At 55.0% G+C, this 16,370-nt stretch overlaps 1 long non-coding RNA gene across 1 annotated transcript in view; it reads left to right on the forward strand.

Annotated features, from left to right (window-relative positions):
* LOC123829871 overlaps positions 1-15,216 on the forward strand; it is a 35,860-nt gene extending 20,644 nt beyond the window's left edge. The window contains exons 2-3 of the long non-coding RNA XR_006787671.1: positions 14,342-14,645; positions 15,132-15,216. This is a non-coding gene — a long non-coding RNA (uncharacterized LOC123829871). The remainder of the gene's footprint in view (positions 1-14,341; positions 14,646-15,131) is intronic.
* Positions 15,217-16,370: the final 1,154 nt, after the last annotated feature.

Below are 16,370 nucleotides of genomic sequence, written 5' to 3' on the forward strand. Positions count from 1 at the left end.
TGACTCCGAATTTGAATCGGGCGCCGAGGGCCTGCCACCGGAAGACGCAGCAAGGACGCGCACGACGATGTAGTAGCACATGGCGCCGGGACGCACGGGGCTGGGACGGTGACGCACTCGGTCACGGTGCTGCTCCGTGTCCTGCCCTTGCGTCCACCCTCGTCCCTGGTGGCAGGAACGGTGCTGCTTTTTGGAGTGTCTTGCAGCCCTTGGATCAGACAAGCATCGGGGCTGTCAATCACAGTGTTGCCTGTCGGGAAAACCCCTTGAAGTGTTTCTCTGTGGATGTGTCCTGGGTGGCAGGGACACCGCCAGGCTCGTGAGGTTCCTGGAATGTCCGACGGGCTCCGTAGAATACATAAAACACCTGTGCAGGGACTTCCCAGTTCCCTGGGAATTTCGCTCTGTTCTGACTGATGGGACAGCTGATAAAACAGCTTGTCCTGGCTGGCGTAGCTCAGTGGATGGACTCGGGCTGCAAACCAAAGTGTTGCAGGTTTGATTCCCAGTCAGGGCACATACCTGGGTTGCAGGCCATAACTCCCAGCAATCGCACATGGATGTTTCTCTCTCTCTCCCTCCCCTCTCTCTAATATATATATATTTATTTATATATATATATATATAAAATTCTTTAAAAAAAACCCTCAGCTTGTGTTAAAGCCACTGAGGACAGGTGCCTTTGGGGGACAGGTCTTCTTCCTTGGAATGACTGGGGATGAAGGCTGGTGGCTAAGGGTGTCGGCTACGGTGTCACAGGGCACAGTCTCAAATCCCTGCATCGGCGTCCCATTGGACACACCTCCTCACTCCCTCTGAGCCTCAGTGTCTCCACCGTGAGAGGGGAGGACCCGGTGGCTGTTGGGGTTACAGCAGAAATGCCGGTCGGACCGTGGGATGCTTAGCTGAGCTCTCCGGGTCTACAAAGGGTGCAATAAGCACGAAACGAAAAGGCAGACAGAAAAGCAAATGCTTGCCATTTCTTTTCCCTGGATGCAAAGAGTAAAAATGAAAACACCTGCAAACGCAAGCATGCAGGGTAGTCACTGACGGGGGTTTCTTCCTTATTTTTTTAAAGATTTTATTTATGTATTTTTAGAGAGGGAAGGGGAGGGAGACAGAGAGAGAGAGAGAGAGAGAGAGAGAGAGAGAGAGAGAGAGAAAAGTCCATGTGCGGTTGCTGGGGGCCATGGCCTGCAACCCAGGCATGTGCCCTGACTGGGAATCGAACCTGCGACACTTTGGTTCGCAGCCCGAGCTCAGTCCACTGAGCTATGCCAGCCAGGGCATTCTTCCTTATTTTTAACAAGATCTTCCTTGTGGAATTAGAGTGTGGCCCTTGGAACGAGAGGTGGGGACTGTGGGTATGAAAATGTCCGGCATAAGAAAGGGCATTTTCCAGGAGGCGCTTTGCTGTGCTTGGGAACCTCCCTGCTGTAGAGGGGGACCCTTCTTAACAAGTTCTGTTTTCAAATTTCGTTGCTGATGCCAGACTGTGCTCTTGGTAGAGGTCTCCTGAATATTGGATGTGCTCATACAGTTTCATGACCTGAGTTATTCCGGTTACCTGTGAGCTCTGATACATTTGATCCCATGAATACAATTTGATGCACGCAGCTGGGCGAGAGGTGGGCTAACACCGTAAGATTTTCAACTCGTCATCGATGTAGCAAGATTGGAAGCACGTACCCGGTTACAGCTAGTCAGGTTCATAGGACTCTCTATCTACAGAAAAATAATTTCTTTTTTTTAACAATTCACAGGGTTTGGCATATTCAGTATAGACTTGTTTCTTGTTTCTTTTTTTAAAAAAGATTTTATTTATTTATTTTTAGAGAGGGAAGGGAGGGAGGAAGAGAGAGAGAGAGAGAGAGAAACATCAATGTGCAGTTGCTGGGGGCCGTGGCCTGCAACCCAGGCATGTGCCCTGACTGGGAATCGAACCTGCGACGCTTTGATTCGCAGCCCGTGCTCAACCCACTGAGCTATACCATCCAGGGCTTACACTTGTTTCTAATGTAGCTCTGAATATCCAGTCCCTTACATGCATAGACAGAAGAAAAACCAGGACTTTAACCCTTCCCCAATGCAAATATTTGCTGGGCAACTTAAAAATTTATCTCTCCCTCCCAACTCAATTAAGTTATTATGCTTTCTTTTGTAGTCAAAATTAAATCATGCTCAGCAGAGTCTCCATTTGATTTATGTTTCTTGGCAATTACATTATATGCAGTTTCAGAACCCACACGGGTTGCCTGAACACCTGTCCGCGGTGGCAGCCTTGGAAGGAGACTGTGGGTGTCGTGTAACGGAGCGGGGCAGCCCACCTGCCCGCTCCCGAGTGTCAGGGGACGCCCCTCATCCGACCTTGTGAGAGTGGCTTCAGCATCTGGGGGAAGGCTTCTCCACGACACGAAGCGTTGCCTGGCGCCTCCCTGCGGTCATCCTTGGAATGGCACCCCTGTGCTTCTCGTGTGGACAGAACACAGGGGCGGGCGGGAGAAGGAGGCTCTTCCTAGCTGGGGTGCAACGCCCAGGTTCAGGACTCCGCAGCCTCTCCACTGGGGCTGTGGGGAGCTGTTTACCGCCCCCCCCCAGGACTGCTGTGAAACCCTCCAGCTTCGCAAAACTCAGCCCAGACGGATCCTTGTAGGTGTTCTGTTTTCTCGTTGCTTCTGCTGGATTTTCCATCTTCATTGAAACTGGCCTGAGCAGCTGAGTTAGAAATACGGACTGATGGTTTTGCTAACGGAAAACAACTTTGCCCAAAATAAAACCAAAGAGGCACTCCCCAGCCCCCCCCACCCTCCATTGACCACTGTAACAAAAAACTACAAGGAGAGAGGGAGTAACGTTGGGACATTTCCTTTAAAAAATTTAATGATCATCTGTCTCTTAGGTAGCCAAACTAAGATGTGCAAGTGAGATAATATATATTTTTAATGAGGTTTTCTTGGGACGGATTCTCGTCCACGCTCCATTTGCCAGAGGCTTATTTTTATCTGGGTTCGGACTTTTCTGCAACACTAGGAGGCAATGATTTTCTCAGCACATCGGATTCTTGGCTCACGCCATACCCAGACAGGCTGCAGCATTTTTTTTTTTAAAGTATCTTTTCCCTTCTTGTTTCTCATCTTTTATTTCTCAAAATACACATGCTTTTTATAGATATGGGAGCCATTTCCCAACTGGGCTCTCCAAAAATAGCCTGAATTAGAACCTATTAGGGGGGAAATCATAATTTCCCCACAGAAGCACATCGTGTTTCATTTTTATTAAAAGCAGCGCTGAGCGGCTGCAGACGGGTGAAACACGGAGTGGAGATTTTTTTTTTTCTCTTGGCTGTGATTGAAGCCGTGGCTTTGTTTATACGCATCGTGTTGAATGGGCATGTTCATTAGAGATACATTTAAGCGCGGCGAGTTTCTTTTCTGCTTTGCTGTGTTTATATTTCTCCCCGAATACCCTCCCGGGGGTTGAAGAAGCGCAGAGGGCCCTATTTTACAAGGCTGCCCGTTTCCCGCTGTGGAATGAACTCTGTGAAAAGATTCCGGAGCACTCAGCCCCCTGGGTCCCTTTTTGCTGCCTGCACCCACAGACCCCCGACTGGTTCACATGCTCCGTTTTTCTAGTCAGCGTGACGGCGGCGGCCCAGACTCCTTATGTCCAAGTTATGGATGTGACAGTCTCTATGCTGCATGAAATCGGCACTTTAAAATTTTTTTTAAAGGATTTTACTTATTTATTTTTAGAGAGGGAAGGGAGGGAGAAAGAGAGAGAGAGAGGAACATCCATGTGCGGTTGCTGGTGGCCGTGGCCGGCAACCCAGGCATGTGCCCTGACTGGGAATCGAACCTGCGACGCTTTGGTTCGCAGCCCGTGCTCAATCCACTGAGCTACGCCAGCCAGGGCATTAGAGCATGTTTTAAGAATTAAAAAAAAAAGCAATGCCGGTGTCCGAAATTCCTCCCCGCTGTCACCGCCCACGAAGATCAGCGCTGGTGCGGACCTCCGAGCCCTGAGGCCCGCGTCCCGGGTCAGACACGGGATGAGAGGCCGTGGACCCCCCGACATCCGGGATGCCGGCTCCGGTCGCGCCTCAGCCGCGTGTGGGTAAGAGTCCCGAGGCGGCACCGTTTAGTTCCCGGGACGCGAACCCTCGCAGCACGTGCGAACAGCTGGAAAGAGGTCCGCAAGCACACGGCCTGGGAAGTCAAAAGCGGTCATTTTTGTAAACAAACAAACGCATTCGCCGACTGCAGGCTCCGCCTGCACCCCTGGGGCGGCTTCGGGCCTCCGACCCGGCGCGTCTGCTGCTCCTTGTCCCTGGGTCGCTTCCTCCACGGGGCTGATGGAAGGGGGACTTCCATCCGGGAAAGCGCGCCTGCTCTAGGGTCCGTGGCGGTGATATTGGACACGTGCGTGTGTAAGCATGCCCTCGCCCTCGCCCTCGCTCTGGGGCGCGGCATGGTTACCTGCAAAACGTCCCGAGGGCTGAGCCCCTTGGCCGCACTAAGGAATCAGCTTTTCACCCGCGGGCCGTGGGGAATCTTTGAGGATGTGAGGGTGGGCTGGTCGGGGTTAGGTCTGCCGTGGGGAGACGCAAACGGGGCAGCCCACGGCCGCTGGAACTATTTCGCCCGCGTCCTGCGGACCGCGTCTGCAGTGTGAGCTGCACCCCATGAAGGAGAGGGATTCCTGCGGTTTGAGACGAGGTGGAGGGGCGCGTGTGCCCTCGCCTGCAGGGGTGGGTGACCGCGCCCCGCCTGGCGGCGTCTCTGTGGGGCCGAAACGAGGCCCCCGAACTCCCTGCGTGAACAGGGTCCGAGACCCGGGAGTCCCGCCCTATGTCCCTGGATCGGACCTGGATGCTTTTCCTGGGCCGCCGGTCGTTCTGTGACGTGCCCGGAGGAATCCCGTTTCCTCCCACTTCTCCTGTTTCCTCTTCGCAGCCAGTAACGGCCACAGTTCCCCGCAGGGGCACACATGCGTCCCGACTACAGCACTCCTGCTAAACATAGGCACACGAGCCCGGGAAGTGTGAACACCGCCCCCCCCGCCCCCCCACACACACACAGAGCGGGAGAGCGCGTCCCGGGAGACCGGCACCTCCAGCCACGGCGCTGACGGTCGGGATGGACATACCCCAGCGCAGGGCGCGCAGAGGCCCCCGGGACCACGGTCCTGCCTGCCCCCAGAGGGAGGGGCGCCAGGCCAGCGAGGAGAGTGGTGCGTCCCGTGCTGTGCGCGCGTGCGCGGGGTGGGAGGGCCCTGGCGCGTTTCTGCGCAGCGTCTGTGGAGTCAGGGCCCCTGTTTGACTGCGGCGCCGTGGTCCAGGCCAGGACGCGGACGCTGTGATGGAGATGAAGGGGTGGGCCATGATGAGACAGGGAACTGGACCGCCTCCCCGCCCAGGAGCCGCCTCCATGCAGCCTTAGCTTCTGCAGCCAAGATGACTCCTGACCTCGGGGTGATGTCCCACTGCCCTTGGTGGGGGCGCGGGGTGTGGGGGAGGTGACCCAGAGATACTGGTGATTGCAGCCAGGAACCCTGATCAATACCTCTTGTACCAGAACTGACTGCACCCGCCCTAATCCGATAGCTCCATTGATCTTTTGTTTCCTTGTTTGTAAGAGTGTCTTCACGCGGTACATTTCCATCCTGCACAGAAGATTCTGTGTTTGTTTGTTTTTTTCCTTTCTTTCTCGGAACTGCCTCTGTCCTGTTACTTGCACCTTGAATCTTATTGAGGAGAGAGACAGCTCACTCGTCAAGGTGTATGTTATGACCTGGGTTGACCCCTCCCCCCCCACCCCGCTGCCCCACCCCCCAACATTAATTTCCAGAATGTAAGACCGGCTCTGTTGGGCAAAGCAGTTTTCATCTGACACAACACGTGGTGACCGAAAATTTTTGTTCTCACTGGCAGAGTTGCGTCTTGCAATGCCCTGAGACATGCAGGGCATTCTCATGTTCTTCTCATGTTCAGAGTTTGAATGGCAACTTCTTCTCCTTGCAAAGCGAGTGACTGCATTAGGACAAACACTGCCTGAGCTCAACTCCTCTGCTGCCTGCACAGAGCGTGAGTGGGGGTAATCGAGCCTTTTGTTAATCTGCTGTGGCCGATAGGCTGTGTGCTAGGAAGAACCCCCATGCTTCTGCCTGCCTTTCGTTCTGTGACTAGCACGGGGCTGGCCCGTGGGCTGGGGTTTGCGGCCCGTTCTTGGCGAAGATGATGAGCAACAAGATAAGCTGTCCGCGAAAAGCCAGAATTTCGGAATCGAGCACGACAGGTTGTGCGTCCCCATTACTTACTGTGGGACCGTGGGCAGAAATCAACCTCTCCGTGTCTCAGTTTGCATTCGCCCGTCGCTAACAGACAGAACACGATGCTGGTTTCACCAGGTTCTCTGAGGACGAAGGGTTATAATCTATGGAAGGCAGGCCTCCTGGTTCCTGGGATATCGTGAATGATGGCGATGATACAGAATAATTATGGTAAATGGGTTAGAACTTCAAAATTTAAATATGAATTATTAAAGCCTACTTCCTGTCCTGGCTGGTGTAGCTCAGTGGATTGAACTCGGGCTGTGAGCCAAAGCATGGCAGGTTCGATTCCCAGTCAGGGCACATGCCTGGGTTGCAGGCCACGGCCCCCAGCAACTGCACATTGATGTTTCTCTCTCTCTCTTTCTCCCTCCCTTCCCTCTCTAAAAATAAATAAATCAAATCTTAAAAAAGCCTACTTCCTTACTTTCCAGTATCTTTTTATGAAAAACATTTTATTTATCTATTTTTAGAGAGTGGGAAGGAGAGAAACATCAATTGGCTGCCTCTTGCACGCCTGTCTCCCGGGCCTGTGCCCTGACTGGGAATCAAACCTGCAGCCTTCTGGTTTGCAGGCTGGTGCTCAACCCACTGAGCCACACCAGCCGGGACTACAACATGTTACTGTTCTTGGAACTTGTCTCTGGATCCTGAGATCGACAGACAGGCAAAGAAGGAACACACACACTTCTGGCCTGTCCCCTCCCACGGGGAGGAGGCCTGCTGTTTCAGATGGGACAGGCTGTCACTGGAGGCCGCTCAGGGCAGAAACAAAGTGACACAAACGTGAATACAGTTGCAGTTTACAGTCCCTGATTGTCAAGAAGAGTGTCTGCAGCAGTTCTCAAGGCCCTCTGCTCCTGCCACCGTTTCACCGTGTGCAGCGCGTAGCCCCAGGTGCGGCGGCTTCACCCTCCCCTCGACCTGATACCATCTAGTCCTGGGGCTGACGGCAAGGAAGCACCTCACGGATCTACATGGTTTCAATCGTGTGTAAGGGCCAGAGACAATTCCACACGGTGCTTAGAGCATTACTAAAGTCTGTAGCTAAGTCTCTGTCAGCGGGGGGGTGGGGGGTGGGGGGCTGGGTCTTTGCTTTTAACAGCACCGCAGGACAGAGCTCTGCAAAGATCTCTGAGGTTCATATCAGACAAATGTCTTTGGGTGCTGTTTGCACACAAAAGTGTTTTTTCCCAGCCAGCATGCAAAGTCAATTCTAGTTTCCCCAGAACAGGCATCTTCAAAGTCTTCGGCTCTGTTCCAGCTATCATTCTTTGATTGCATGCATCCGTTTCTGTCGACCTTAGGAAAAGCAATTAATTTCAAATATTTCAGAACAGTTGTGGGCCTGAACATTTTATATCGTGTCGTTCAATTAAATGTCAAGTGAGTTCGGATTTACAGCTTGGTTTTTATTTTTATTCTTAACAATGTTTATAGCAACATTATTTATACATCTTTAATATATATATTTATTTACTTTTAGAGAGAGGGGAAGCGAGGGAGAGAAACATCAATGCACAAAGATACATCGATCGTTGCCTCTCCCATGCCCCCAACTGCCCTCAACCCAGGCATGTGCCCTGATGGGGAATCGAACCTCCGACCTTGCCATTCACAAGGCAATACTCAGTACACTGAGCCACACCAGCCAGGACTACAGTTCAATGTTTAAAAATTCTAGCTGGTCTGAGCAACTCTTGGACTGGATGAGTGTTTGCTGTGTGTGACCTTTGATGGACACTAAAAAAAAAAAAAGGAATGCGTTCTTGATCGGCATTCAGCAAATGAGTTTGACTAGTATTATTAATTTTTTTTTGTTCATGGAGATACTGGATTCAATATTGGAACGGAGCTGATGGGCAATTAGTTTTCATGTCACATAAGACGGTGTGTGTACACCATCTCAGGAGAACTGTGGAAGAAGAAATCTATCTCTTTCTTTTTTTTTAAGATTTTATTTATTTATTTTATTTTCAGAGAGGGAAGGGAAGGGAGGGAGAGAGAGAGAGAAACATCCATGTGCGGTTGCTGGGGGTCATGGCCTGCAACCCAGGCATGTGCCCTGACTGGGAATCGAACCTGCGATGCTTTGGTTTGCAGCCCGCGCTCAATCCACTGAGCCACGCCAGCCAGGGCTTATCTCATTCTTTAATGTCAGTGAAAACAACAGTCGCGAAGAACAGCCCCCAGCAGGAAGACAGTGTTTATGGAGTGAGACGCAGACACATTATTTGGAGCACGCACCTTGCAGTGTCAGTGGGCAAAGACCCACGTGGGTGAGTGTGTGGCGTGGGCTGGAATGAACACGGGGAGGGAGACCATCCCCACGGTGTGGGCAGGAATTCTCTCCCCTCTTGGGTCCCAGGAGTCGCTGCCACCACAGGAACCCCAGGCCCTCTTCAAGGCAAGGCAGGGTTCCGTGCCAGCTTTGTTTGGCGATGATGCTCCGTGCTGCTATTTTTGGCAGGCAGGCAGCAGCCTCCTGCGGCTGCTCACACGCGGCTCTGCATAGTTGACGTAAACGCACAGTCTGTCAATTCCTGAGCCTGCACACTCTGCAAAAATCTCATGCACCGGCATCTTCGTGCTCGTTTGGGGTGGCGTCAGGAAAATGGCCTTGGCTCCAGAGCAGCTTTGAGGGAGGCTCGGATGCTCCGGGAGGTGGGCTCGGTTCCAGCCCCCTTGGCCTTGGCCCCTTCCAGGTGCGGATGGAGATCTGTGGGCTTCGGCAGGGACTTCAAAGGCCTAGGCCTGTCCAGAAACAAAGCTACATTTTTTTTTTTTTTTTGCATGCTGCCTGGCCCTGAGCCTTTTGCACAGAGATGCGTTGTCTGAGAGTCACGTGACCGAGTCAGACGTGAACGTCAAGAAAAACGTAGTGAGGAAAAAAACAAAACAAAACACGCGCCTCGCCTCCAGAGACTGCGCCCTCTGCCAAGGTTCGCAGCCCCGCCCACTGCTGCTTCGGGGTTGCCTTGGGGTTTCGGAACTCTGTGCACTGCCGAGATAAGACCGGAAGCTGTCTTTCCTGGGGTTTCTGCAAGTTGCCGTGCAGCCCTGCCCGAGAATTTCACCTGAGTCTTCTTCCAGAGATGCTACCTACGTGCATGCGCATCCGGCGGCCAGGGCGCCCCCTGGCCTGCTGGCCCCCAGGGATGCCCATCCCCGGCTCTCCAAGAGCACGCAGCGTGCTGTGCTCGCCGCGCCTCGGGCTCGCACGCTCGGCCCAGGCCGCAGCCTTTGCACGCTGACCTCTGTCCTCGGAGGAGAGCTTTCCCGACCGCCGGAGCTCAGGGAGCCCTTGCTGTGGTTGCTCTCCCCCGGCCCCCCGCCACCCGACTGTGCTTCCCTTGAATTCCTCTAGCACTCCCCTGGCCTTAAACCGCAACGCGTGTTTTCTTTATTGCGCTGTCTTCTCCATTCGGATGTAATCCCAGGGAGGGCGGGGAACAGGGGTGTTGCTTTGGTCCTTGCTTTTGGCCGGGGCAGTAGCGGGGGGTCAGGTCCTCCCTGTAGCCGACCAGCTGCATGCGTCCCTGACCCGTGTGTCCTTTGCGCACGAGAACAAATCCGTAAGTGTCACCTTGTATCCCCATCTTTCGGACACGAAGGATAGCACCCTATGGCTACGGCTCCGCCCTTTGTTTTTGGCTGAACAGGATATTCTGGAAACACTGTATCAGTTCACAGAGATCCACGCTTTTTTTTTTTTTTTGCACATGTGGTTTTTTTTTCTTTTTTTTTTTCTAATTTTATTTTAATTATTGTTCCAGTACAGTTTTCTGTCGAGATCCACGCCCTTTACTTCCCCAGCAGGGGGTGGCATCATACATGCATTAAGAACACAGACCTCAAGTGTGTGGTTTGTGGGGGTTTTCATATGCTGACACGTGACCACGTGGGACACGTTCGGCACCCCGCTACAGCACCTCCTGCCGTTTTTCCAGCTGTCCCCCGCAAACCCAGGGTAACCAACCGAGGCTGTGATTCCGTCACCACCGGCCAGTGCTGCGTGCCCTTGACCCACACCCACTCTGAGTCACACAGCAGAGGCTCCTCCTCCTGGTTGGGTGGGTTCCCCATCATGTCTCACCCCCGTTTCACGGGGCACCGCCCCGCTGCGGGCTCGGGATCCGACAGCTTCGTCCTCTGCGTCATGCATGCACCTCGTGCAGGCCTGCTCCTGGCGTGGCGCGAGGCAGCGTCTGCTGACAAAGTTCCTGTGCCCGAGCGGGGTTTCAAACCGGACCTCGCTCCAGCAGTCTCGGGGTCTTTCCACCGAAACCAGCTTGAAAGCGAATCCCGCCCAACAGCTTGAGAACAACACGTCGCCCGTGGGTGGGGAATAAATATCCGCAGACTGGATCTCTCTGTCCACCAACACTGTTCAGTGGAACCTGTGGCATCCTGCTGAGAGGTCTGAGCTCCGTGAGGCGCCGGGGCTGGGGGGGATAGGATGCGCATGCCCTTCGCCACCGCGTCCTGGTCCGCAGCTGGTGAGCGCGGGAGTGATTCCGGACCAACGGCCAAGCAATAAAAACAGGCGCACAGCAGCGGCGATCGCCGGTTCGTTCCTTATTCCTTACTCATTCACGAGGCTTTCCTTCTCGTGTCTATCAGGTGGCGCCTGGAGACGTGGGCGGGGTCTCGCTGCAGGGCGCGGTCCCCACCCTCCGGGCTGCCCATCCGGTGCCAATCAATGCATTGGCTTGGTTTCCCGCCTTCCCTTCATTCTGCCCCGCCCCCCCTCTTTCCCTCCCGGGAATGGACTGACTCCCAGCGGATGCAGACCTCGGGGGTTTGAGAGTGCGCCGCGCGTGGCGGTGGGGGCTGCAAACACGCACGCCAAGTTTTCCCCCGCCGGCTGAGGCTGTCTGACGTCCCCTTCCCCCGCCACCACCCATGGGGCCATCCGGCAGCGCAGCTGAGCGCCCGGGGCGGGGAGAACACCTGGGGGCGGAGAACGGTTGTAGGCTGAACAACCCCCAAGACCCACGGGCCGAGTGGCCCGTCTCGGGAGTGAACACACTGTGATTCCCCCGACCCCCCGCCTTGGCTGGCTCTCCGCGGGGTCTGCCGCGGACAGACAGCCGGGAAAACAAAGCCGCCGGCGTCCTCAGCCTGAGCTGGTGCTGCGGGACAGAGAGGGTCATCGCACGCCGGGAAACGGACATTCCCACGGGGCTCCTGTGCACGTCGCTCTCGTGAACGCTCCCACCGAACACAGGGTGACTCTCCACGTAGTCATAGACGGGTTTCCAGTTTCTTTTTTTTAAGATTTTATTTATTTATTTTTAGAGAGGGAAGGGAGGGGGGGAGAGAGAGAGAGAGAGAGAGAGAGAGAGAGAGAGAGAGAGAGAAACATCAATGTGCAGTTGCTGGGGGCCGTGGCCTGCAACCCAGGCATGTGCCCTGACTGGGAATCGAACCTGCGACACTTTGGTTCACAGCCCACGCTCCATCCACTGAGCTACGCCAGCCAGGGCTCCAGTTTTTGTTTTTTTAAAGATTTTGTTGATTTATTTTTAGAGAGGAAAGGGAGGGAGAAAGAGAGAGAGAGAGAGAGAGAGAGACGTCAATGTGTGGTTGCTGGAGGCCGTGGCCGTGGCCTGTAACCCAGGCATGTACTGTGACTGGGAATCGAACCTGCGACACTTTGGTTTGCAGCCCGCGCCCAATCCATGGGTTTCCAGTTTTGATTCTACCTGCACACTCCCCTCCCCCACCCCCCGCTGGCCCCCACTCCGCCCCACAACTCCCCTCTGGGAACTGGCCTCACGTGCGGAAGGAAATTCCGCAGCGCAGCGGTGATAACCTCTTGCAGGCGACCTCCACTGGTTACGGGGAGAAATGTCCCAACTTACAAGGGAAAACACAGTCACCTTGAGAATAATTAATTTCTGCGACCAAGAACACACACACATTAGTGTGGTCGCCTCCGAGAATGAATCTCCTCGTCCTGGACGGTGTGTCTTTCTTCCTGGAATGCTGCTGACTCGGAAAAACATAATGAACACACGAGGCACAAAACCGATCCAGAATCGTTGCGCTGCTGTTTCAGAGCCAGCCCGCGAGAGGAAGGAAGTACTGGTTTGTAAACACACTGCCATAGCTCATGTTAACTTCTTTTTTTGTGCGGGACGTTAGAGGCACATTCTGAGACACTAGTACAGCAATGCCTAGGAGACATCGGGGGCCTGGTCGTGGACCCCGCAATGCAGGGAATATTGCCCCGAAGCGCGTCATGATCTCTTTGCTGGTGGGGGGTCTTGCCTTCCACTTACCAAAAAACAGAAATCGCGATGCCCGTGAAGTGCGCTAGAGGGAAAGTCAGTGGAACGAGGGATGAGGGATGCCTTGTGTGTGTTTTCTGGCGGACTCGAGACTGAGCGGCCCAGTCCTCCTGCTGGGCAGGAGGATAACGAAATAGTGGCCGAGCCTTCCCCTCCTGCGGCCGTCCTCTGTGGGCGCTGAGGGGGCTCTGGGCGCTTGCTCGCCTCTCTCGCTGTTCCCACAACCGTCTGAAGCATGCGCCTCGAGGGGGCGCAGTGGAGGCGTCGTAGGTGACCACCCTGTGAACGGGCAAGCCAGGGGCCGCTGGATTCGAGCGAGCTCTCCTCTGCCACCACCGGCTCCTTTGCAACCTCGCCGCTCCGCAAGGAGGCGGAGCCTCTTTCCTCCGCCCCGGAGGTGAGTGGGACACTGGGGTCACCTCGCAGCGGTGCTGTGGGTGGCGCTGGGGAACTTCCACAGCAAGCGAGGTCACGGGGATTCAACGGTGCCTCCCCTTTTCCCTGAACGTTTGCTCTGGGGACCCAGCCACCCTGCTGGGGGCAGGCCCACATCCCTGGAAGGGGGCCCTGTGTGAGTTCGGCCAACCTCGTGGGGCAGAGACCTCAGCCACCCACCAGCATCTGCCTCCAAACCCCGGAGTGGGACCCCTTGCGTGTTCCTGACGGCCCTGGAGCTGCTCCAAGGTCAGGAGCAGGGGCTGGGTCTCCTGCCCCCGAGAGCAGAGAGAGAGAGAGCGAGCAGCAAACTCAAGTCCTCGGAGGAGCCCACCTCTCATGACCTTGGGCTGTTCCAGGCGCTTTCCGCGGGCTTTGCAGAGAGCTTCCTGTGGCGACCTGCATTTGGGCCAGAGGACTGCAAGGAGGAGCTGGACAGCTGACCGGTTCAAGGTGAAGGACCACGGGAGGAGATCCTTCCCAGGCCGTGGGCCAGCAGTTGGTGAAACGTCTCTGCTGGGGCTCCCCGGCTCTGAGTGCACGGGGCGTTTCGAAACGACGCAGAAGACAACGTGTTCTGAAATGTGACCATCAGATTAGACGGGTTTCCGGAAGCAGGTTCTGTGGCGGGCTCGGAAATGCGGCCCAGGGGAGTGTTTGGGAGCACACTGTGCTCGCTTGGCGGTGCGGAGGCCAGCTCCCAGCCATCTCAAGGTCATGGGTCAGATAAAGATTCAGTGAGCTTTGTCCCCGCTCAGGAAGCAAGTTTCTGAGGGTAGAAGCTGAATCGCATTGTTTGGAATCCTTTGGAACTTGGGAAATGTGCATCCGCGTATGCACAGAAACATTATCTGTGTCCATAAAATGATACAGAAGATACAAAATACATGGAATGTGTTCTGTGTATATCCATATACAGTGTCACAAAATTCCATATATATACCATCCAGTTACATTCTGATAACCAGATAACGTGTGTGATCTATGTTTTCAACCAGATATATACTGTTTACAATGTATAAACATGTATCAAAGTATATCTATTCAGTATAGCAGATGGAACAGATACATCATGAGGATATATTTATGCTAAGTATCTCCCCAGTTTGTTTTGGAAAAGTCTTTTTTTTCCCTTTTTTGTAAAGCTGAGTAGGGCACTGAAGTTTAATGGGTTTCTGGAAAAGAGTTGCAATTTGAATAAAAAAATAAACAGACTTCGCCACTGAGGTTGAAATGTCATGTGCAATGTAAATTCTTGAGAAAGGGTTATTTTTCTTTTCCAGGGACCTAAGCGATGGATGTTTTGGAAGGGCTCCGTGTTCCCTTTGGGAAGCGGAGAGAGAGAAGGCAGCCCTTCAAAGGGAAGATGCGTTCAAAACCAGCCAGTCTCCGTGATGAAAGCACCCCCAGAGGGGGCAGACGGCAGGGGAGGGCCGGCGGAACAGCGAGCTCTCTCTCTCTCTGGTGCCTTTGTGCCCGCAGCAGAGGGCAGCGAGCCCCGCTGGTGGGCTGTGCTCTGGGCCCAGGATCGGAATTTGAAGCCGGTTGACAGCATCGCTGACGCAGGAGACCTCTCCTTTCCCCTCCGTAAGTCCTGTTTGGGTACCACACCCAGGAGGCCCAGGGTTAACAATGTCCATGGAGCAGACAGAGGAAACGGCCTTGGTTCCCTTCCCATTGCTGCCTAGGAGACCCGTCCGAAAACATCACCAGCTCCTTGGTAGTTCTTACCTCCGTATTCGTGTCATTCTCCCGTATTCGTGTCATTCTCCCCAAGTTCCTGGGCCCGGTCCTTCCTGGGGAGCTCGGTCCCTGTCCCTGCCTGCCCACAGGGTGACGATGTCGCAGCCGGGCCAGCCCCTCCCTGTGACCCCCTGTTCTCAGTCTGGGGGAGTTCGCCCGCCACGCAGGGCTTCTCCCGGCCCAGTCCACCGCATGTCCCATGGGCACCGTCACCCCATCCGTGGAGAGACGTGCCCCCTCCCGCGTGAGTGACGCAGCCCTCCGTGCCTGAGGTCACTGGGCTCTCAGGGCCTTGAACTCAAATGGTTTGGGCCCCTCTCCTCTGCACAGTCCAGGATTTGCCGAAGCGACAGAGTGGGCATTGACGAGGCAGAGGGGGAGAGGAAGAGACCCCTTCCCTGTGCGGGGGAGCCAGGTGGGTGATCAGGGATCTGCCTTCCCGCTTTCCTTCTGTTTGCACATCCGCTCTGGGGTCCTGGCACCTTTGGGGGAGGGAGAACAGAAGCCACGCAGGCCTTGGGGTGCGGCTGGCGTGGCCCAGAGCACCTCCAGGGGGCTGGTGGAGGGGGGGACCTAGCAGCTCACCTTGTCTCCGTGCCGTGTCTGCGGGGACACCTGACAAGACGGGCAGCCCTCAGAAAGACCTGACTTGTGCAGCTCGAGGCTTGTTTATCTGACCCACAAGGAAATGCTGCAGCCCACCCCCAGGAGGAAAAAGCCTCCATGCGCGCACCAGCCAGAGCGCTGGGTTCGAGGGTGGGCGGGCAGTCTCTGCTCAGCCGGTGCAGACATCCTGGGTGCTGCTTTGGGGCAGCCCGCCCTGCGTCTGTCTCTCCCGTCCCTGACAGGGCATCTTCCGGGGGGCGTGGGCACCCTCTTCCCTCGCTCCCAGCACCTCTGCAACCTCCCTCGTTTCCTCCTGCAGTTCCTCCGAGGTACGTTCAGTCCCCTCTCCTCTCTCCGGTTCTTTCTCAGCCTGGGAACAGCCTTTATCGGGCGTGTCCTGTTAGCAGGACAAAGATGGAACTGCGCAGAACAGGACAGGCCGTGGTCCCCGGTCCCTGCGTGGCCTTGGCTTTGAGTTTCATCTCCTTGACTGAGATGTGGACCATCCCTGAATGCAAGCCTTGGGAAAGTGCTCATCGCTGACACCCTGTCCCCCGCGCCCCCCCCCCGCCCCCGGCAGCTCCTACTTTTGCATCTTCCGGCCTGCTTGCTCTGCGCTTAGTCAGGAGCACAGAGATTGCATTTGCATTCCCTCGCTTTTGATCTTTGAATGTGGGTGGGAGAGGGGGTGCAGGGTGGAGGGGAGTGAAGGGGGGAAGAGGGGACCACTGTCATAGTATAATCAATAAAATAGATTTAAAAAAACGTAACTCACATTTGCGGCTTGGATTTCGGGACACTCGTATGACGGGCCTGACGCGAGAAGCCCAGGCTGGCGTTACCTTCGGGCTGGCGTGGGCCCCTCCCTGGGTTTGTGCAGTTCCGGGGTCAGAGTGCACAGGGCAACGTGAGCGGCCAATCAGGATTGAGGTGCACAGGGCAAAGACCTGCGCTGATGGGGAA

Source organism: Phyllostomus hastatus, unplaced genomic scaffold (genome assembly GCF_019186645.2).
Source record: "Phyllostomus hastatus isolate PE091 unplaced genomic scaffold, TTU_PhHast_1.1 phas_scaffold_12, whole genome shotgun sequence".
Classification (NCBI taxonomy): Eukaryota; Metazoa; Chordata; class Mammalia; order Chiroptera; family Phyllostomidae; genus Phyllostomus; species Phyllostomus hastatus.